Source organism: Schistocerca nitens, chromosome 2, assembly GCF_023898315.1.
Source record: "Schistocerca nitens isolate TAMUIC-IGC-003100 chromosome 2, iqSchNite1.1, whole genome shotgun sequence".
Classification (NCBI taxonomy): Eukaryota; Metazoa; Arthropoda; class Insecta; order Orthoptera; family Acrididae; genus Schistocerca; species Schistocerca nitens.
Window position 1 is genome coordinate 68,544,893 of NC_064615.1, and position 24,001 is coordinate 68,568,893.

General features: G+C 40.5%; 1 long non-coding RNA gene across 1 annotated transcript; it reads right to left on the reverse strand.

Annotated features, from left to right (window-relative positions):
• Positions 1-12,742: 12,742 nt before the first annotated feature.
• On the reverse strand, positions 12,743-20,663 carry LOC126235719 (uncharacterized). The gene is made up of 2 exons (XR_007544802.1): positions 20,541-20,663; positions 12,743-20,450 (listed from the first exon to the last, which is right to left on the reverse strand). It is a non-coding gene; the product is annotated as an uncharacterized LOC126235719 (long non-coding RNA).
• Positions 20,664-24,001: the final 3,338 nt, after the last annotated feature.

The following is a 24,001-nucleotide window of genomic DNA, read 5'->3' on the forward strand; positions in this document are numbered from 1 at the left end:
CTACACCATTTTTCTTATTTGTGCATTTTGATTTTGAAATCTCTCTCATATAAAACACTACCATATGTGAAAGATATTTGATAACACATACTATCTGATGAATAGTATCCATATACCTATCGGTAGACATTAATAGGGAGTGTGTCCACCATTTTACTTTATGACTCCAGTGGGGACACTCTCAATGAAACTTCTGAATGTGTGTAGAGGACTGTCAGCCTGTTCATCTTCAAGAGTCAAAAGAAGAGAAGGTGATGGCATAGGATGCTGTAGCAATGTTGACATTCTAATCCATTCTAAAAGTGTTACCTTGGATTCAGGGTCAGGACTCCATAAAGGCCAGTCCACTTTAGGAAAGTTATTGTACCCAAACCAACAGCAAATGCTATACCTAGTAAAGTACTGGAAATACCCTGAAAAAAAAAGTAGGGTGTACACTTAAACTGTAACTGTTTACTAGGATAAATCAGTTTAGGCACAAAGATTTTAAATCATGTTATAAAAATTAATTGTTTACAAGGCTTTTTGGGGGAGCAAAGCTTAGAGCACAGCACAATGCTGTGTTTGCAGGACAAGTCTTGCACCTGTATGCCGAGTCTCTTCTTTGCTGTTTTGTTGCATACAGCACATATCTCTTTTAAGCTCACTCTTCTGTTTTTTGTTGCTGGATTTTCTTCTGGGAAATGTCTACCTGTAAGTCGGTGATAGTCACTTACAACATCAGAGGGCCTTCTTTGGTTCTGTTTGATGGCGCTGTGGCAGTAATTAGTCATGAGCTCATGTGTCAGCTTCACTCTAAACTATAAATGGCCCTCCTTGTTCCCATTCTGGCAATACGACATGTAAGCACTTAGAACAGCCACATTCAACGAACACTTCAAAAGTTTTTTGTACCAAACCTTCCTCTGCTTTCTTTCCACAAGGAAATATTCCAGTAACTCGTCTTTCAAGTCCAACCCCCCCCCCCTCCCCCAAGTTCTGGTTGTAGACAGAAATACATAGTGGCACCTCAGCCACTTGCAGTTCTTCGTTCCTCCCCTTTTCCCCTTTTTTTCCAGCTATTATTGATGGACCATGCTTTGTTGTTGGTATTGTAGCTTCCCTTTCATCCCTCCATTTCAGAGCCACCAATTTCCCCTTTTGCACAATGAAGATCAGTTCTTTCTGTGGTTTCCTATTTACAATATCTGGCGTTCTGGTATTCCCTTTACTCCAAGTTTTAGCTGTTCCTACTGCTCCACAAATCTTTCGAACAGGTCACGACTCAAGTAATAGTCGTCCATATAAATACACCTACAACATCTAACAAATTTCCACACAGCTTTAACACTGCCTTTATTAACAGATCATCATCGTTTGTCATTTGACAGTCAGTTAAGATCAGTACCTCTTCCAGTGAACAAAATAAAGTTTCATAAATGCCCACTCTCGTCACAAGAATTCAAAAAATTTCATTCCAAAGTGTGTTGCTTTCAAAGGTATATACTGCTTTCATAAGTCTCTCCCTTTTCACAGTAACAAGGATTTGTCAACACTTGTGTTATTTCCTGCCTTATAAGCTCTCTGAAATCTTGCTTTCAAATGCCCTTATCACAGGCATAATTTTACAAACATTTTTACTGTTTTCTGTTGTCAGCAAAATGTAGGAACCTTGTAAAGAGATTAGGGATCAAGGGCATTCATAGCATTTTTTTCTGGTAAAATACATTTTAGTCGAACTTTTAGACATTACCCCAATCAGTAAAATTACAGCTAAAAGAAGTCTGACTTCAACATCAGTTGGAAACCACTTTACAAATCATGTTTTCTTCAGAGAAAATATTTTTTCACTTTCCTTGTGTATTAAAAACTTTCCACATACACACTTGTTTCTTTGACAGTCATTTCTATTATTTCATTATCAAAGAACAATTCAAAGTAAGCTAATGGCCATGCATTACCAGGAATTCAGTGTTTCAGCCTAACTTCAACAATGCTCGATGTAAATGCAGTTCATGCAGAAATATTGTCACACTTCCAGTCAGGTGAGACTGCTTCCTGCTCTGTCAGCCTGTCATCTGAAGAATTACGAGAAGACAATAAAAACTCATCTTCCTCATTATCATTCTCCATCAAAAATTGCAGAACTTTGTGCAGGGAGGAGACCTCCAAGAGGGATCATTGCCGATAAAATTTTATTAAATAATTTTTCCATTCATAATGTACGGCAGTAGCCGACTCGGGCATACTGTGGTGGGAGGTGCTGGCTGGAAGACCGTGGTCGGCACTTTCCTGCCACGTGCTCCTCGGTTAGACTCCAGTCCCACAGGTTGGTTGCGCTGACGAAGGTATGCTACTAGCAAGGCGCGTTAGCGGAATCAACCCTCCAATCGAAGACTAGTCATGTGATCATGTGGGGACGCAGCCGGGAGCGGCAAAGGCGGCTTGGAAACAGCTCCGCGCTCTCTTAGCTTCAGACCTCGGCCCCGAGTAGTCGCTCCTCTAGCCTCTGCCTCTCTCCTCAAACCTCCTGATGAACAGGCGGGAACCCCTCTTGGGGCTGCTCAGCCCTACGTAGGCACCCATGTACCATCGTTGCATGAATAAACAGGGTCCATTCCAGCTTGATTACTTTTAATCATCACAACGCCCACCGCTCCTGACCTCTATCCTAACAAACAAGTGGCATCAGAAGTGGGATGAGACCCACCTTACGGTTGTAAAATAAACTCATCAGTTGAGTATGAGTATGACAAAGGGGCCGAGGCTGAGCAAGTAAAGGAAACTATGCCGAACGTGACGAGACTGGAGCGCGCCATGCGTGTGCCAGCCAGTCACTTGCGTTGCTGAATGTGCGTGGCAGCGCACTGGCACGTCACAAGCGCAACACAGTTCGCCGCCAGACGCGAGCCGAGGAGGGTCCATAATGCAGTCACGCTTGCCGACACTGCCGCCGCCGCTGTCTGTAGCTGCCATGGGTCACCGCCTGCACCAGGGTCTGGGGTGCGGCCCTTGCGCCATCCCGCCATGGCAGCTGTCCTTGCCGTCGCCGCTGCCTGGTGCCCCCACACGTGATCAACGCGCCTGTCGTCGCTCGTCGACACCACTGCCATCCGTTGTCTGCACGCCACCAAATAATGTAAGTCACTAGCGATGCTACGGTGGTGTAGATGCCCACACTATTGTAACATGCCGACCACCAGGCAGCAATTGAAGGCAGGAGCAGCCAGAGAGAATAAAGATCCCCTCTCGGCGCTGCAGACCCAGATAAATCAATTAATTTTAACTAATGCGGAGCTTAAGCAACAGATAGATGATCTTCAAATGGCTTCCCCGCAATCTAATGTTGCTAAGCAAGTGCTAGTGGAGGAACAGCCAAAGCCAGTGACTCCACCACTCACTAGTGCAGAATCACCTGTGGCAGTAGCCACCTCTACTTTGGTGCAGAGCTCTCCAGCAGTAGCGTTTATTCCGGCGTTCGCTGGAAAGCCGCACGAGAATATTCAAACGCTTGTCCAGAATATCCAGGACATTGGAAAGCTTTGCGGTTGACCAGATGAATTTATCTTAAACGTGCAGTCGGTTGAGAGCTTGAAAAATGTCCCTACCTTCCAGTCCCTTGCAAAAGGGTTGATTGAAAGGTATACAGACAAACGTGGCACTAGTTACTATCGCAACTTGCTTTCCACCCTTAAGCAAAAAACGGGTGAGGATTTAGAAGCATTCATGGACAGGATTAGAAGCATCGCATGCCACACATATGCACTAAGTGCCAATTCTGCTCGTAATAAAGTTCTGTTACAAGAATCAGAATGTCGTGCAATAGATGTGTTTATTCGTGGATTAAACCCTCAAATAGGGGGCGAAATCAAGGTAGCTTCCCCCCGCACCTTACACAAAGCCATGCAATTAGTACTCTTGAGAGAGGAGGCGAGCCGATTTGTGGCCGTCTCCGTGCGGCAAAGCAAGCCCTGATGTGTCTTTCCGAAAGACACTAAGTGTGGGTGCTGTAATAGACAAGGACATGTGGCAGAGCAATGTCGCATGCCATATTGTCAATGGTGCAGGAACATGGGTCACCAAAGTGTGAATTGTCCAAATAGTAGGCCACAACCACCTGCAAATTCCAGGCGAAATGCAAACCAACCACAGAATTCGGGAAACGGCCGCGGGGCAGGAAGTGCCACCCCTTCTGGCCCCCCGTTAAAAATAGCGACACCATTAGCTTGTAAGGGAATCACGCAGGTGGCAAGCGTGGTTGTCGATGGTGTTAGAGGCCGCAAACCAATACGTGCGCTAATTGACACAGGCGCACAGATCAGCTTGGCATTTTTATCGAAGAGAGATAAAAGAACACTGCAACTGCTGCAGTATCATATCAGTGGTATTGGTCCCGGCATAGTGAAACCTGATGGCAGCTGTTGCGTTGAGTTTATGTTGCACTCCACAGAATATGCTTTTACGATGGAGGTTGTACGGAACAGGCGCCCGGATTACGACATCATCCTGGGAAGTGACTTTCTGCGTCATTTCCAGGGCGTTATTGACTATAGGTTAAATACTATCCAATTTGGCGACAACGTGCACCATTTTGGACTGCATGTTGCGGGCGAGCGGAGCTGGGAAAAAGGGATCCGTCTCCCAAGTTTCAGAGTCTCCCGTAATGATGCTAAAAGCCGATAATCCCGTGAAGATCCTTTGGGTGCCTGTCGTGATACGTGAATCTGAAGAGGTTCATTTCTTGGCAGATCCACTCTGCCAGAATGAAACTCTTGACCAGATGCAGGTCCACGTAAAACGTAGCGTGTGCAAAGCGCAGAAAGAAAACTGCATACACGCATGTTTAGACAATTTTAGTCACAAGCTAGCTTTAATACCGCGTGGTACAGTATTAGCCAGCTTACAGGTTATCACAGAAGATGAGTTGTCAAGGAGAACCCCTTCTCTGAAAAAGAAAAAGACTGCTGCCGCCTCTCAACACCTTTTGACAATCATGCCACATCTGACAGATAAGTTTAAAGCTAAGCTTAGTCACCTACCATTGCATGAACTAAAGCTAATAAATGAAGTATTGAATGAGTATTCATGGTTGTTTGAAGACAGGAAATATTTACCAGTAACAGATCTAATCCAACATGAGATTCCAACCGGAAATGCTAGGCCAATAGCTCAAAAAGGGTACTGAATTCCCTACCATCTTCAGTCAGTGATAGAGGAAACTATACAACAGCAACTAGAAGCAGGAATAATACAACCCTCTTCTAGTGCATGGTCTAGCCCAATTGTAGTCGTTCCAAAGAAATCTATAGACGGAGAAAAATCCTATCGCCTCTGTGTAGACATGCGAGCAGTAAACAAGGTTACTACCCCCAGATCATTATCCATTACCTTGGATCCAAGACACACTCTGTCATCTGGGCAATTGCTGGTACTTTACAACATTAGACATGCGCAGTGGGTAGCATCAAATTCCAATTGCTCCTCAAGATCGAGCTAAAACACCTTTTGTAGTTCCTTATATGAATTCTTAAGGATGCCTTTCGGGATTCGTAATGTGCCAGCAACCTTTCAGCGATTTGCAGATCTGCTATTACATGGGTTGAAACCTACTATGTGCCTTGTGTATCTTGATGATATAATTATATTTTCAAAATCCATTGCTGAACATCTACGCAGTGTACTGCTGCGATTGCAAAATGCTAATTTAAGCTTAAAATTAGAAAAATGTTCTTTTGCTCAATCACAAGTGCAGTATTTAGGTCATGTCATCAGTTCCAGTGGAGTCAAGCCAGATCCACGATTAACTGAAGCAGTAGACACTTTTCCTACTCTAACAAATTTAAAGGAATTACAATCCTTCCTTGGTCTTGCAAATTATTACCGCCGTTTTGTTAAAGATTATGCTACTATTACCAAACCTCTTACTAAATTGTTGAAAAAGGATACTCCTTTTGTGTGGATGGATGAATGTTTGACCGCCTTTCAAACAGTGAAAACTATTTTAACTAGTTCACCTCTACTTGTTTACCCAGACTTCGCTGAACCTTTTATTTTATCTTGTGACGCATATCCTTTTGCTGTAGGATTTGTCCTAAGCCAAGTGCAAGATGGTGAGTTAAAACCCGTTGGGTATGCCTCTCGTCAACTGAATAAAGCAGAAACTAATTACAGTACTACAGAAAGGGAATTTCTTGCCCTTCTTTTTGGAATTAATTATTTTAGAGGTTACCTTTATGGTTGCAAGTTTACAGTTCCTACCGATCACTCTGCTCTGCAGTGGTTACTGAATCTTATGGACCCTAGCAGCAAACTTATGCGCTGGGCCATGTAATTGTCAGAATATGATTTCGAAGTTCGGCACAAGCCTGGTCAGTTGCATCAAAATGCTGATGCATTAAGTAGAAAGGTGCATGTCATTCAATCAGATGAGGTACCAATTGAAGAGTTAAAAGAAGCCCAGCAGGTGGACGTTCAATGTCAAAGTTACGCCACCTTGCCAGAATTTGAAGTAATAGATGACCTTTTGTATCGAAAAACTCCCCATGGAAATCGTTTGGTAATACCGGAATGCTTGCAGCAGCATATAATACGGCAATGCCATGATACAATCCGAGCATGTCACAGCGGAAAACGCGCTACGAACGCTTGAATTGCAACAGGTTATTGGTGGCAATACCAACAACGTGACGTGGACAGGTATGTAAGATCTTGCCTGCCATGTGCACAACGAGCACATAATAGTCATCCGCGAGTGCTGCTGCAAACACTTCTTCAGGCATCTCCACCCTTCAAAATTCTTGCTTTAGATATCCTAGGTACTTTTCCACAGTCGCAACAAGGTAACAAATACATTTTGTCTGTTGTTGATCACTTTTCATGTTATCTAATTTTGGTTCCCCTCGCCGACATGACAGCTGAAACTGTAAATCGTGTGATACTACCTTTTGGAAGTCCTGATGCCATTTTAACGGATCAAGGAACCATTTTCATATCAGCTCTATTTGTACAAGTTTGTAAATTGCTAAGAATCAAAAAATGCTGTACAACTCCCTTCCATTCTAAAGCCAACGGTCGCATTGAACGCGTACACCGTACAATTTGTAAAATGTTATCATATTATGGTGCAAAAACGCACACTGATTGGGACAGATATGTACTGTATATTTCTTCTGCATACAACACCCAAATACATGAATCCACGGGGTATACCCCTTATGAAGCTGTGTTTGGACGGCTGATGAATTCGCCATTCGAAATAGACAAACTGCCTCAAGGTGTAGAAATAAAGTAAGTAAAAGGTTTAGCCTGACGGCTAAAAGCAATCTGGTATAAGGTAAAGATGAATAATATCAAAGCTACTAATAAACAGTTGCATAAGCAGAACAAAAATGCTGTTTTACCGACTTCTCAGAGAGGTGATTTAGTGTTACTATGAAACCCGGCAATCAAAAAGGGACGAACTAAAAAGTTCTCTCCCCGCTTTGAAGGCCCGTATCGGATTGTACGGTTGACCTCACTAGTCAATGCTGAACTGCAATTAACCGATCGTACGGTGATAGTGCACTTTGACTGCCTGCAACCTTACCATGGTAGGGCTGTGTCACCACAACAGGTCGCAGCCCCCGATCTGCCTGTGTCACCTCCACCTCAAGTGGAACAAAGACAAAAGAAAAAATGGAGGAGATTACCTCCACAGGATTGTCCAAGATACGCCTTGCGGAATCGACACCCTTATGCTTTGAGATCGCATGATTAATCATGCCTAATTAATGTTTTATGTTATGTTTTATTGCAGCCTAGTATAAGTCATTTTCTCCAGGGACTTGGAAGCAAGACGTGCCTGTTCACCAAGGAGTTCCCAGCCATTCTCAATTGTCAGTTTCCAGTCTTGTCATATATTTTTGCTCATTTTTATATGTATGATTATGTTTTATGTTTTGCAAGCAATGCCACGCATTAGACATCACACAACTGACTTGCTTCAGATGCAACCATTTCACTTGGTGTTGGCAGTACCGTGGCTGCTAACTCCAAATAATATTCTTCAATGTCATCTATTGCCATCTCTTTGGCAAACCAGTACATGTGGAGTGTTTTTACTCAGAGTTTTTCTAACACTTGTTATGTTGACGTCTAGTGTATTGTATTACATGTCGTAGTTATGTATTTGCTGCAGTCAACTGTAAGTAATTGGAACAGAAAAAGCCAGGACTTGAAATGCATACGCCTTGTACGCTTTGTTTACGGGACCAGCTGTTGGCGGGACCACACATCAGCTGTCGCCTCCCCTCCTCTCTTCAGCGCTGTCTCCTCCTTGCACCTCACCTGCCCTGTCCTCGCCAAGAACTGGCCAGCGGCCATCATTGTTTCTCAGCCAGTAACAGCGCTCCGCACGATGACGTATCTTATCACCATGTGTGCTGCTGCCTCCAGCGTCTCGACACGTAGCAAGTCCGAGTAGTTACAAAAGCAAACCGCAAATTACTGCTCTATGCTCCGCGTATGACAGGCTACAACGCACTTAACATCATTTTATATAACTAACAGCTTTTTAAAACTTTTATTCTAGATGATTAGCAATTTCTAATTCATCGTTGTTTATTGTACATGCTAAGTGCGTGATATTTGTTGCTACAGTAGTGGCCGGTCTCTCGTGGCTACACGCCATCTCACATAACTGCTGACATGCTTACTCCGCACCTACGCGTGCGCTGCGCGCTCGCTAAAAATCTTAACATAAATATTAAGTAGATGTGATTCATTGTTTAATTTCTTTTCCTTGTTTTGTTCCACATTAGCTGGATAAATTACAAGAAGTTCTTAACGATTTACATTATTCTGCATGCCTTAGTCTGCAAATCTCATAAGTGAAGTTTCATTATTGCTTTGATTCATTGTATAAGCTACAAACTACAGCCCTATCGCTCTTACACATCGAACTATGAGGACATTTAACGTTATCTTCCTTGGAAAAGGCCAGACATGGGCAAACTAATGCAATGCCACGGGTTTTTCACGCTGCTGACGAGGCACAAACGACCAATCGTCCAGGCAGCCGTATATCGGTAGGCGATTGTTCCTTGGTTGCTACGCAGTTATTTTTTGCCCTCCCCTTTTATTTTACTGTACCGCTGTGGTCGTTGTTCTATCCTGTTTTCCTTCTTCTGTCAATGATGAGGCCCCTACAACATGGTAGGTACCCTCTTCCGACAGTACCGGTCTTTTAATCTTACCACCCATTTACACTGAGATATTGCTTCTCCATTGTTGCAGTCTTGCCCCCAAAATATCGGCCAATGATCCATTGTGAGATACGTACTTTGCCTCTAATTAGCCGGTGATGTAAGCGCTACAGGAACTGTGCCTAGTTGTCCTTTCAGTTCAATTTGTTATCGTCAGTTTTAAAACTAACACACATGCAGCCTAGCAGCCAATCCCAGATGGCCAGTGTTACATGTTAACGTTGAGCAATCTCAGGCCAAGACAGACGCCTCGAATCCTAAGACAACACGTGTGCACATTTGCTGCCGTCAAGCTCGCAGTAGTGTTGCGACACTTCTTTCTACGGAATACCAGAGCACGTGCACCGTGCCCTGTCGCCCCAACAGCCTACATCACGCTTTAACTTCAACGCGAAACTCTTATACTATCATTCATAATATTTGTTCCAACTACTTACAGCGTTATTACTATACATCATTGTGTTTAATTATGTCATTATGCTAGCACTAGTGATTTATAGTTCATGATTTTCATTTTATGTATTGTTATGTACTGCGTGCACAAAAAGTGACGCCATTTATGCATGCATGCTGTTCTAGCTTCAGAGCCATAATCTGGTGCATACTCCACATTATGCTACTGTGTTGGCTGATGTTAACTTAACATTAATAGAAGATGAACACCGTGCTTTATATGATACAGCTCAGCAATTGTCAAAATATGAAACCTTTTTGACGCAGACGAGGGAACATGAGTTTCTCCGATCTTTGTGGGAAGTGACCAGAATTACTTCAACTCTTCAAAGTAAGTTGAACAGTATTAGGGATTCAGTACCACGGCCTCGTTTCAAATGAGCCTGGTTTGCTGTTGGAGGTACATTATTAAAAACTGTCTTTGGGACTAATGACGAAACAGACGCAAAACGCTGGGATTTGGACACACAGCAAGCGCTTTCGGAAACACAAGTTAATCACCAAGTGTTGGTACATCAACAGGTGCACCTGACACATTTTAAGAATAACCTGTTAGCCACAACTAGACAAATACAAGTTGTAGCTGATAGATTAACACGGCACTATGTTGCACTTGAACAATCCTTTAACCAAGATTGGACTCATCTTCGCTCGGGATTACGTAATCTGACTATCACATTGGACATTGTGAAGACCACGCACATTCTTCTATTTAATATACACACAGCACAGTTACACATACACATGTTACACTCGGCAATTCAACTCTGACTGCAAGGAAAACTCAGTCCACACCTGTTACCCTCGGAGCCCTTCTTGCACATCCTACACAATGTCGTCGCAAATTTTGGCCCATAAACAAATGCTTTAATGCCGTGCGGGAAAGAAACCTCCCCTTTTACTATGCTGCATTGGAGGTCCGACTTACCCATAATTCGGATGGTATTCGGATGCGAATGAGGTTGCCAATCACGTGCGCAAATTGCAAATACGAGTGCTATCAAATACACACTTTTCCAGTCTCTTGGGCCACCCTTCACCACCAAGTTGTTTGGCAGACTCAAGAATTTTTAATAGTTACTCGGGATCGACAAACCCATGCCACTCTCTCTTGCGCTGAACTATCCAGTTGCACCCATACAACACATTACTTATGTTCCACGCTAATTTTACACACTAACACTACTGAGTGCTCAAGAACCTTCCTTCGGGCCCTTCAGGCCACTTTGTAACTTTTGCACATATTGATATCACTATGTTATGGATGTTAATTTCTGTGACCCTTCATAATGATCAAATATTTTTTAAAATGAAATAATCAATTAGAATAAGCTCATTCATTTTCATCCAGAGAGCCTTCTAAGGAAGAGGAAAGGACGTGCAGGGAGGAGACCCCCCAAGAGGGATCATTGCCGATAAAATTTTATCAAATAATTTTTCCATCCATAATGTACGGCCGTAGCCGGCTCGGGCATACTGTGGTGGAAGGTGCTGGCCGGCTGGAAGACCACGGTCAGCACATTCCTGCCACGTGCTCCTCGGTCAGACTAGTCCCACAGGTTGGTTGCGCTGACAAGGGTATGTTACTAGCAAGGCGCATCGGCGGAATCAACCCTACAATCAAAGACTAGTCCTGTGATCACGTGGGGACGCGGCCAGGAGCGGCTTGGAAACAGCTTCGCGCTCTCTTAGCTTCAGACCTCGGCCCCGAGTAGTCGCTCCTCTAGCCTCTCTCTCTCCCCTAAAACCTCCTGATGAACAGACGGCAACCCCTCTTGGAGCTGCTCAGCCCTACGTAGGCACCCATGTACCATCATTGTGAATAAACAGGGTCCATTCCAGCTCGATTACTTTTAATCATCACAACACCCACCGCTCCTGACCTCTATCCTGAGGAACAACTTCATCTTCAGCCTGCCTAATAATTGGGCACAACCTACAAAAAATCAGCACGCATACAAAGACAAAAATTAACCTGCGCAAGTAATAAATGCAAACTGTGTCAACATGAAGCTAAGGACGTACAACAGTGCCACCTAGCTGTTGTCTTTCAAACTGCGTCTGCAGAGAGGAAAACTGTTTTTGAAAAGTGCAGGTGGCATATGACGCCGCACACACTGAGTGAGCATTTGGCAGTACGGCATATGCTGTTGCACACGCTTGAGGGTTAAACTCCTTATACACAGACCTTGTGCTGGCTCGTCTGCTGATAGCATTTTGGAACTCATATGTGGCATCTGCCCGGTCTGGGTATGGCTGTGATCCACTTCAGCGGTTTTTCCACTTCTGGGTCACATCATTAACAGGTGACTTGGGTAGGATCAGAAGGGTTGAAGAGTCCCTGATGTATCTGTCACTTGGGTGACATTCAAAAAAATTGCCATATTCTAAGCAACAGAGCTGTCCTGAGCAACCATTTCTGCTTCTCTACTAACAACACTCCCCAATTCCTTTTACTCTGGCACACCTGCCTCTTATAACATCTAGAGGTCAATTCCACATTACATAACGTGTCCGGATACTTTTGATCAGATCATGTAGAAAAAAAATCCTATATTGAGGTGTGTTGCTGTTCTTTAAAATTTTCTCCAAGACTACTACTTTTATTCTGTAGAGGATTTTATGAGTGTTAGTATAAAGTTCAATGTCTCTTACCTGTATACATTAGTTTTTTAATTTTTACCCAATTCATTTCTAGCATGCAATAAATGTGAACTATCATTGTTTGTTGTTTTCCCTGTTCATGAGATTTTTTAATGTGAAATATACGGCAAATAGTACTTATGGGTGTGGCGCATCATACAGTAATTCTTTACCTGCCATTCCCGGTGGATCCATGTTTTCCATGTAAGAGCTTCGAATTAAATTTTTAATTATTCAACATAAGTTGATTGTATGTATGTATGTATGCAACTTTAATTTCTACAGTTCTCTTATGATTTGTCCCATATCTGTAGGTAATTACACGTTATAGGGTTTCTGGGATCAATTAAAAAAACTTGCAATATGGTCAAAATGATTAATCATTACTTTTCACACTACAAATAATCTTTTTTGGAAAACCAGTATAATTGTGCTCATATATTCTTTATTCAATGACTTACCATCACAGAATTCTAAAGATCATCTAGTGCAAAATCACATTTACATTTATATACACCAGTTTTAGCTGGCCAAAACAATCACATTCATATCATGTGCTTGTCAAGAAAACCATGTGCAATTGTTGAATAACAACATATGATTCCCTGGGTATTACACGATCAAAAGATTGTCGAGATGGTTGAAATCAGTTATCCACAATCGTAAATGTGATTGTGTCCAAAAATAAAAATAATTTTAAAAGGACACTGATTAATCTTCTTCAGTACAGATACTTCAATCTGTATAATAAGTTAGAATATATTGTGAACACCAGAGTAGGGTAAAAGGTCAACTACATCACACAATTTTAATTAATTTGTTAATTTCTTCTCCAACACACATATTTCTCGATTTCCTTACAACCATTCTCGGTATGTTACAATAATTTTTATTGTGTAAAACTACTTCTGGATCTTTATTAGTTCTTGCTGTCTCGTACAGTTTTCTTTTTCTTTCTGAAGACACTTTAATACCTGTAGTAATCCAAGGTTTCTTCGAAAAGTTTGTGGTGTTACATTTAGTAATTTTCTTTGGAAAACAATGTTCAAAAAGGGATATAAATTTATCAAGAAATATGCTGCATTTATCATTAGCATTTGGCTCATTATATACATCTTCCCAGTTTACATTTCCTAAACTTTCTCTGAAGTGATCTATAGATACCGGGTTGAGCACCCTCACACTTTTACTTAATGGTTTATGAAGTGTACGCCCTGTTAGGTTTTGTAAGTTAATCAGTTGTGCATCACGGTCAGATAATCCATTTACCACAGGGAAAGCATGTGTTTGTTCTTCATCCTCTTGCTGTACAAATACATTATCTATTAGAGTACTACTAACCTGAGCTATACTTGTAGGGAAACTGATAACTGATTCTAAGTTACATGTTAACAACACTTCTAGTTCACTTTTCCTATCAGAATTGCTTAGAAAGTTAACATTGAAATCACCACAGATTAATAACATCCTCTTTTTGTTTGACAGACAGCATAATAGGGAGTCAAACTTTTTTATGAATAGCTCCCAATCAACTAATGGAGACCTTTACACTGTTGTTAATATCAACACAACATTATCTAGCTGAAGTTCACATGCACAAACCTCAAAGTGCTGATCAACACAAAATTTTCTTACTTCAACAGTTGTGTATTTATACCCTTGTTTTATGAAAATGGCAACTCCTCCTTTATCCATCCTAGATCTACAAGTGTAAGATGCTAAATTATACCCACTTAACTGACACTATCCATGCCCACAGTTACACGGTGTTCAGACAGAGTATATCAATCTCATTCTCATTTTTGAGATCATCTAAACACACTAATAGCTAATCTACTTTATCTGCTATGGCCAGAAGGGAGAAACAGATTACTAGGAAATACGTTATATGCTTCACTTCTTCACACCATTATTCTGTACTCTTAGCTGAACCAACCCATTAGTCTTACATATTTCAGTATTTATCTTAACATCACAGCACACACTTAAAGAGAATAATACCCCATTAATAAGTAGTTCAGCAAAAATTGTACTGACACACGAAGTTTATACCATGTTTTATAATATGAGCTTTATTTACTCCTACTTTGATGGTGCCAGTCTCTCTTCCATATGGTAACAGTCCAATAAATCTAAAAGTAAATTCCCATTTTCTGTTAAAACTGTTCATTTGCAGAAGATGCATTGTAATGATAACATGTCTCACGTCTTATTTATGGAGGTAACAGCAATGATGATGAAACAGCAGGAGAGAGAAGAGAGAGAGAGAGAGAGAGAGAGAGAGAGAGAGAGAGAGAGAGAGAGAGAGAAATTACAGCATCCTGTTGAGCTATTGAGAGTAATTACACCCATCAATACATAACGTATGCACTACACGCAGGAAGTAGCTACAAAGGTAGCAAAGTGAATTTATCCAATCCTTTAATTTACACTGGTGTCCAAAATTAAAGCAACAAATTGCTATTTCCCCTTCCTGTGTCTAATTCACAACATAATCATACAATCTGTCGACAGATGTTTAAACGATTCTGTTCTGCATGGAAGATGCCATGCTGATCAACGGACAACCACACCAAAATGATGTCAGGGCATCTAACAAGTGGGGTGGTGTTTCCAGGGTAGTTCCAAATCCACAATCACTATGTATAGTCACAGACAGTGCAGTATGTCAGAGAAGACACCTACAGACTCTCTGCTATGGAGGGATAGAGGAGGAATGGAAGCAGGAGAGTTGCAAATTATTGTGGCCTGATAGCTTAATGTGAATCGTTCCATTATTTCTCAGACAAGGCAACAGTTTAGAGAGGCCGAAACTGTATTCCAGACCAGGACATGGCCGACCATGTGTGATATCAGAAAGATTGGACTGTTATTTGGCTGTAAGGATACAACAGTACCATATTCGTACTGCACAACAACTGGCATCTGACCTTGCAGCACCCACTGGACATGTATCGAGGCAAACGGTGTATAAAAGGCTTACATTGATGGAGACCTGCTGTCTGCTTACCTCTGGTGTCTCTTCACAGAAGGGAACGTCTAGAGTGGAGTCATGAACATTCCACCTGGACCGTCAAACATTGGGCCAATGTTCTTTTCACAGATGAGTCCCGATTTTGTATGGGGAGGGATTCTCAATGGATTTGCATCTGGAGGGCACCTGGAACATGATTTTGGGACATTAACATTGTGGAGAGAGACTGGTATCAAGGAGGATGTCAAATGGTGAGGGCAGGGATTATGTTGATCACTGGAACACCTCATTAGGAAACTGTATGTGTGACTCAGCAAGATTTAACAACTGTCATGTACCATAAAGAGATCTTGGGATCTCATGCATGGTTGCTGCAGGCCCAGACTTCGTATTGATCGACAATAATGCTCAACCTTATGTAGCACAGGTGGTTGATGTTTGGAACGGAAGATACTGCACACATCGCTTGGCCTGCTCACTCTCCTGATTTGAATCGTATAGAGCATGTCTAGGATGCTGCATCATGTCAGCATCCTATAACTACTCGCCAAGGCTTGAGAGCAACTCTGCAGGAAGAATGGGCATTATTGCCTCAACATGAGACTGATGACATCACTCAAAACATGTCCCGTCATTGTCAGGCCTGTATTGGTGCCAGAGGTGGTCACATCCCATACTGAGGACATTAACCAATTGTCAGAATGTGTGTGCAAATCCATTAAGTAGGAAAAAAATGAAGAAAATTTTTGTCTACTGTTATGCATGTGGCAGTTTATTACACTCTGTATTCTTTACATGGTTCATATTTTACTATCACCTGTTTATAGGGCTTTGTGGCAAAGTAAACACAGCCTTGCAAAATTTCTGTTTGTTGCTTTAATTTTGGACACCAGTGTATTTATTTTTGGGGATAGCAAAATCTCTACACAGGCCCCATAACTCACAATCTGAATTCAGAGACAGAATATCAGCACCATTCATTACAACGGGTAACATTCCTCATGGAAGATCAGAAAGAGAGATGTTAACACAGTACAAGTCAATTTTAGTGTTGGCAGAAATAACCCAGAATTAGCCCATCTTATAAACAATAGTAAAGGTCACCTGCTGCACTAGGGACAGGAATCTGTGTGAAACCAGATGTTAATAGCAATGAAAATCTACATTCTGATTGAAATGTATATTGCAGAGATAGGCTGATGTTCGAACAGAATATGACTGCAAAAATATTTGGGTGAAGAAATATGTTAAAAGTGGATAAAACTGGGTAATCAAATGCTTTTATAGATTGTTTACCTCAGGAACAACAGAAACAGTGGAACATTTCAAGGAAACTTGGAGAAGGTTAGTAGCAAATTTCCTGGTCATTTTACTGATGTTGGGGGATATTTCCACTTACGAGCTATAGGCTAGGAGACTTAAGTGATTGAAGCAAGTAGCAGGGAGTAAGGATTGTGTGAAATTGTTCCAAATTCCTTATCCGAAAATTATCTCTAGCAGTTAAGAATTGGACAGCAGTCACGCATATTTAAACTAGGCTGTTGGAAAATATCAGCTTTCGGTTAAAGTCCTTCATCATATGATAAAAACACACACACACACACACACACACACACACACACACACACACAGATATTCATGTACCAACTCAGGTCCCACACTCGGGGCTACTGTCATCTCCAGGCACTGACACCTGCCTGCCACTCTAAGCCTCCTCATATGGTGAGTAGAAATCTATCCTAATTATTATTCCATTCCAGATTTTTCCATTGTTTGAAGTTAAAACTAGGGAGATCTGAGCTCACACAAAGGTTTGGGAAAACTGTTTTTCCTCACACACTGTAGTTGCTCACACTCATGTCCCTATTGCTTATAATAATGGTACTTTTAATTTTGACTATTTACAGTATTCTAATTTGTCATCCATACTCCACCCTCTTTCTGTCCAACAATACTTTTTGACTATTAAATTTGACTGAACAACAGCTGTTACTACAGTTTGTATTAATCAGGATAGATTCATCAAACTGCTTCTCATTTGGTAACAATTTTTGTTTTGTATATATCGTAGAAAGAGGAGGGGCCAAGAAAAACATTCAATGCCAGTTTTCAGCTTCGATCAATGACCTAATGTTAAATGTTTGCTGTGACATCACCTTTTGGTGCACATTTTCACAGTTTTATTGTTACTCAGCTTAGCCATCAAACATGGAACCAAAACACAGGTTGTGGTGGCAGACTGTTCTGTAGTTTAGCCCATTTCACGTCATAACCATCATGTTGTTCACAACATTTGTCACATTTCGTACATCACTGGTCAATGCCAGGAACTAGCATGAAATATCTCTCTTTATCCAAAAGATGCAACAAGAAATCACATTTAAATAAGATACAACTTTTTACAGTCTAATTTTAAAGAGAATATTTAGAGCACTCTAATAATTGCTGAAGAAGCCCCTATGACTTCATATTTAATACAAGGTAGCTAGAGTAAAAAAACATTCCACAAATTTGAAAACAATGTTCCTTGTTTAAAAGAAGTTTAATGATGAATTTGATAAAAATAAGAGCACACAAATTTTCTAACACATTGTGCAGCAGGTTCCCCCCCCTTCAAGCAATGCAGATATTTTGGTAACTCAAGACCCTATGGAGGAGGACACATGTTTTACTGGACAGCATGCAGGGGTGACCATCTTCCATAGTAACAGCTGCTGACACAGAAAATCTCGAAGGGAAAGTTGTTAGCTACCGTCCATTATGGTTACACTTATTTACCTCTCTGTTGCAGAAATCTAATAGACATGAGGTGCACGAACTGATGACAATGTCATTTAATTACTGTGCTGTCTTGTATTTACATATACAATTATTTCACATCAGAAGCCCATTTTTGTCATGTTATTCCTTTCGAAACACAGTTTTCAAACTGTCTCAAAAAGTTCATTGTTTTGGTAAACACAAGTATTATGAATGAAAAGCTTGGAAAGATATATATATATATATATATATATATATAACAGCAAACTGACTGTTGAACATGTAATTTCAATTTGCCACAAAGTATTCCAACTGAACACTCCTCTGTGGAATGAAAGATACAGCCTGCATTTGTTACGAATATTTTCTACATAAAGAAAAGAACATACCATAAATGCTATTACTTTGAAAAGATCTCCATACATTATACATGAACTGCTTATAAAATCTCTTGGCATCCACATGTGTGGCACAACCTGAATACTAATCAAGCTAAAGCAATAAAAATTCTTTTCAGTATTAAGTTAAGGATACCTCCATACTATAGTGTTGTGGATTTAGTGGATACGAGAAAAAATATGATTTAGCTTGAAAATGTACAATTTAGATAATATTACAGAATATCTTACAGTAGTAGATAAGTTACGTGGAATTATGATAAAAACTGTCACCAAGAAATAATTATAACTAGGTTCCCTCTCCCATAGAAGTTAAAGCACTTCTTGTATATTAAAAATGTATCAGAGATAATACTGCTGTTAAAAAGTAATATATAAGAAGCCACAGCCACACCATATCTCCTCTCCAAACATATATACACACAATATGCACACTCTCACTCCCTCCCCCCTCCCCTCCCCTTGTAATCTTCAATTTCTTGTGTCAGATTACAGTGAAAACTTTAGTAAAAAAAATGACCAAAAAATTGAAGCTACCCAGATTCGTATGAAGCCATAAAATGCATTATTCTACACTACAGCTGTAGAAGAAACTTAAGAACCCCCAGCATTAGGCTACAGTTAGTGTAACAAGTTACAGCCACAGCAATCTATTCACAACTGTGATCATCTGAGTACCGGGAACTACAGTAACACAAATGATCATGCCATAAGAGTGCAACAAATAACAGAAGTAATCTAAATCCATACTTACTGCCTAATATTACGACAATAAAAAAGTATATTTCTAAGTAGCCTATAAGGAACTTTAATTATCAGATCTGGTTCAATGCACCTATGAACTCTGACATTTGTGGACATATTATGTCACACTTTACAACAAAGTTCTTCATAGCTACGAATGCCATTTTCACATAACTGCAATACAGTAAGCCTGTTTGGTGAAACAGTATAAGCTAACAAACATTATCTTACATTAATAATGAGACAGGGGATAGTAATATCACAGCATAGAATTCTTTAATAATGACTGTTCTCTAAATAATCTATAATTTTTGTCACAACTCTTCACAACGAGCGATAAAATACTGCTAAGGAACGTAAAATATCCTGTTTATCGAAGATCAACACTATCAATGTGGCTTTTTATCTTTTCAAGGATTTTCATGTAAGATTCATCCATTCGGTATACTGAATTGTAATTAATGACTGCCTCCGAAAAAGCGTCAACATCTTCATTTTCTGCGTGCTGAATCAGAGTTTTCAGCAACTTATATTCTCTCGATTCTTCGAATGCTGGATGCATATCTGCATATCGCATCAAGGCGTTATGTGCGTTCAGTGTGTCAACACAAAAATGACATAATGCTGCCCTGAAGAAATAATCAGTGGCACTATATTTTAGCAAGGCGCTGCGAAGGGCAGCTTCAGCAACATCCTCATAAATCTGAATAGCCTTCGGGTAGTTTTCCTGTTGAAGAGAATATTCTGCTACCTTCAAAAGACATTTGGTCGCCGAGGCTGTGCTATTTTCTGCAGAAAACATATCGGCCGCTTCTTGATAATGATGTACGGTTTGCTGCCAGTTCAAGAGCTGTTTCTCATACAATTCTGCTAATGCTTGGTGTTGTTTGGCAGCCATAACAAACTTCCCAGTCTCTTTGTAGAACTCGACAACTTCCAACAAGCAATGTACAGCCTCTTGCGGATTCGTTTTCTTGAAGCAGTTAGCGGCAGTAACTTTATTCATCACTGCGTCGTGCTCTCTACCTACCCTTTTCTGTAGTTTCGCAGCCCGAAGATAGGCGTCTGCGGCACTGTCCCAATTTTTATTCATTTTGAATAAATTTCCTGCCCTTTCATAATAGTCGATGGCTTCATCTGTGCTATCGTTCCCTCCCATTAAGGTCCCAAAAAATCCTTTAGCTGATTTCGATTTCTTCTCCGCTTCCGACATTAGCATCAGTGCTTTTTCCTCGCTGTCTGCCATGACGAAACGGTCTGAAATATCACACACTTTCAAAGTAATATAGAACAGCAGAAATTATAATAACGAATTGAAAGCGTTGTGCAACATAGTAAGAACATTACATGTATTATCGATCACCAAACTTCTGTTGAACAACTAAATACGACCGACACTATCATCTCGAACTCTACTCACAGTGCTGTCAACTGTCATACAACCACTTCGTGTTTATCCAAGGTCAATCAACATGTAAGATATTACACACGGAACAAATATAAATGCAGAGAAGACAGAATAAAGCCGGTCTTCCACAAGCAACAAAAATGGCGCCATTTGATGACCAACCGCAACGGTGTCACAGAAGTTGCATTTGGTAACACCTAAATTCCTGCGGTTTCACTCAAGTGGCGCCATATTTAGCCAAACTACCAAAGCTGAAGTCGCCTTAAGTTTGTAACGACACATTTTTTCTCCCACCATCGGTTAGCTAAAGCTCTGTATAAAGAAAGAAGCGCAAACTCGGGGACGGTCGCAGTTTTGGACCCAAGACGCTATGGACAGAACGGTTAAATTCTTATTTATGAAAAAGTGAAAGAGGCTATATGGGCATGTGTAAAACAAACAATGACCTACGGCTTTTAATTGTTTTCTGATTTCAACTGGAAATGTAAAGCGAAAAAAGTGATGATTTGCGTATGCCCGTCACTGAAAACATGGCATTTTAATTAATCCATGTTGTTGTTGTTGTGGTCTTCAGTCCTGAGACTGGTTTGATGCAGCTCTCCATGCTACTCTATCCTGTGCAAGCCTCTTCATCTCCCAGTACGTACTGCAACCTACATCCTTCTGACTCTGCTTAGTGTACTCATCTCTTGGTCTCCCTCTACGATTTTTACCCTCCACGCTGCCCTCCAACACTAAATTGGTGGTCCCTTGATGCCTCAGAACATGTCCTACCAATCGAGCCCTTCTTCTAGTCAAGTTGTGCCACAAACTCCTCTTCTCCCCAATTCTATTCAATACCTCCTCATTAGTTATGTCATCTACCCATCTAATCTTCAGCATTCTTCTGTAGCACCACATTATATTCTCTTCTTGTCTAAACTATTTATCGTCCATGTTTTGCTTCCATACATGACTACACTCCATACAAATACTTTCAGAAACGACTTCCTGGCACTTAAATCAATACTCGATGTTAACAAATTTCTCTTCTTCAGAAACGCTTTCCTTGCCATTGCCAGTCTACATTTTATATCCTCTCTACTTCGACCATCATCAGTTATTTTACTCCCCAAATAGCAAAACTCCTTTACTACTTTAAGTGTCTCATTTCCTAATCTAATTCCCTCAGCATCACCCGATTTAATTTGACTACATTCCATTATCCTCGTTTTGCTTTTGTTGATGTTCATCTTATATCCTCCTTTCAACACACTGCCCATTCCGTACAACTGCTCTTCCAAGTCCTTTGCTGTCTCTGACAGAATTACAATGTCATCGGCGAACCTAAAAGTTTTTATTTCTTCTCCATGGATTTTAATACCTACTCCGAATTTTTCTTTTGTTTCCTTTACTGCTTGCTCAATATACAGATTGAATAGCATCGGGGAGAGGCTACAACCCTGTCTCACTCCCTTCCCAACCACTGCTTCCCTTTCATGTCCCTCGACTCTTATAACTGCCATCTGGTTTCTGTACAAATTGTAAATAGCCTTTCGCTCCCTGTATTTTACCCCTGCCACCTTCAAAATTTGAAAGAGAGTATTCCAGTTAACGTTGTCAAAAGCTTTCTCTAAGTCTACAAATGCTAGAAACGTAGGTTTGCCTTTCCTTAATCTTTCTTCTAAGATAAGTCGTAGGGTCAGTATTGCCTCACGTGTTCCAACATTTCTACGGAATCCAAACTGATCTTCTCCGAGGTCGGCTTCTACCAGTTTTTCTATTCGTCTGTAAAGAATTCACGTTAGTATTTTGCAGCTGTGACTTATTAAACTGATAGTTCGGTAATTTTCACATCTGTCAACACCTGCTTTCTTTGGGATTGGAATTATTATATTCTTCTTGAAGTCTGAGGGAATTTCGCCTGTCTCATACATCTTGCACACCAGATGGTAGAGTTTTGTCAGGACTGGCTCTCCCAAGGCCGTCAGTAGTTCTAATGGAATGTTGTCTACTCCCGGGGCCTTGTTTCGACTTAGGTCTTTCAGTACTCTGTCAAACTCTTTACACAGTATCATATCTCCCATTTCATCTCCATCTACCTCCTCTTCCATTTCCATAATACTGTCCTCAAGAACATCTGTATACTCCTTCCACCTTTCTGCTTTCCCTTCTTTGCTTAGAACTGGGTTTCCATCTGAGCTCTTGATATTCATACAAGTGGTTCTACACTTCATCTTCTACACTTACAGTGAAAATGTGCTTAATTCATTAGATAAAAAATTGCAGGCAACTGGTATATTTTGTGGTCTGTCAAAGGCATTTGACTGTGTAAATCACAATATCCTTTTAAGTAAATTAGAATATTATAGTGTAACAGGAAATGCTGCAAAATGGTTCAAATCTTTTATCTCTGGCAGGAAACAAAGGGTGTTATTAGGAAAAAGACATGTATCAAGCTATCAGGCATCGTCCAACTGGGACCAAATTACATGTGGTGTCCCAAAAGGTTCCATTTTAGGGCCCTTACTTTTTCCTGTATATATCAATGACCTTTCATCAGTAACATTACCAGATGCCAAGTTCGTTTTGTTTGCTGATGATACAAACATTGCAATAAATAGCAAATCTAGTGTAGACTTAGGAAGATCAGCTAATAAAATATTTGTGGACATTAATCACTGATTCCTAGCGAATTCCTTGTCACTAAACTTTGAAAAAACACACTACATGCAGTTCAGAACTTGTAAGGGGTGTCACAAGAGTATATGCCTAACACATGATGACAAGCAGATAGAAGAAGTGGACAGTGTTAAATTGTTGGGATTACAGCTTGATAACAAATTCAACTGGGAAAAGCACACCACAGAACTGCTGAAGCGTCTTAACAAATCTCTATTTGCAATGCGAATTGTGTCAGACATAGGGGATATAAAAATGAAAAAGCTGGCATACTATGCTTACTTTCATTCCATAATGACATATGGGATTATTTTTTGGTGTAATTCATCAAGCCAAGCTAAAGTTTTCCAGGCACAAAAACGTGCAGTAAGAGTTATACGTGGTGTGAACTCAAGAACATCCTGCAGAAGCCTGTTTATGGAACTAGGGATAGTAACTACTGCTTCTCAATATATTTATTCTTTAATGAAATTTGTCATTAGAAATATATCACTTTTTCAAACCAACAACTCAAATCATGGAATCAATATTAGAAATAAGAATAATCTTCACAAGGATTTAAAGTCACTTAATCTTGTACAAAAAGGTGTGCATTATTCAGGAACAAACGTTTTCAATAACTTGACAGTAGCTATAAAAAACTTAACAACCATTGAAATTCAGTTTAAGAGAAGTCTAAAGGATTTATTGGTGGGCAACTCCTTCTAGTCCATTGATGAATTTCTCAGTAGAACCAACT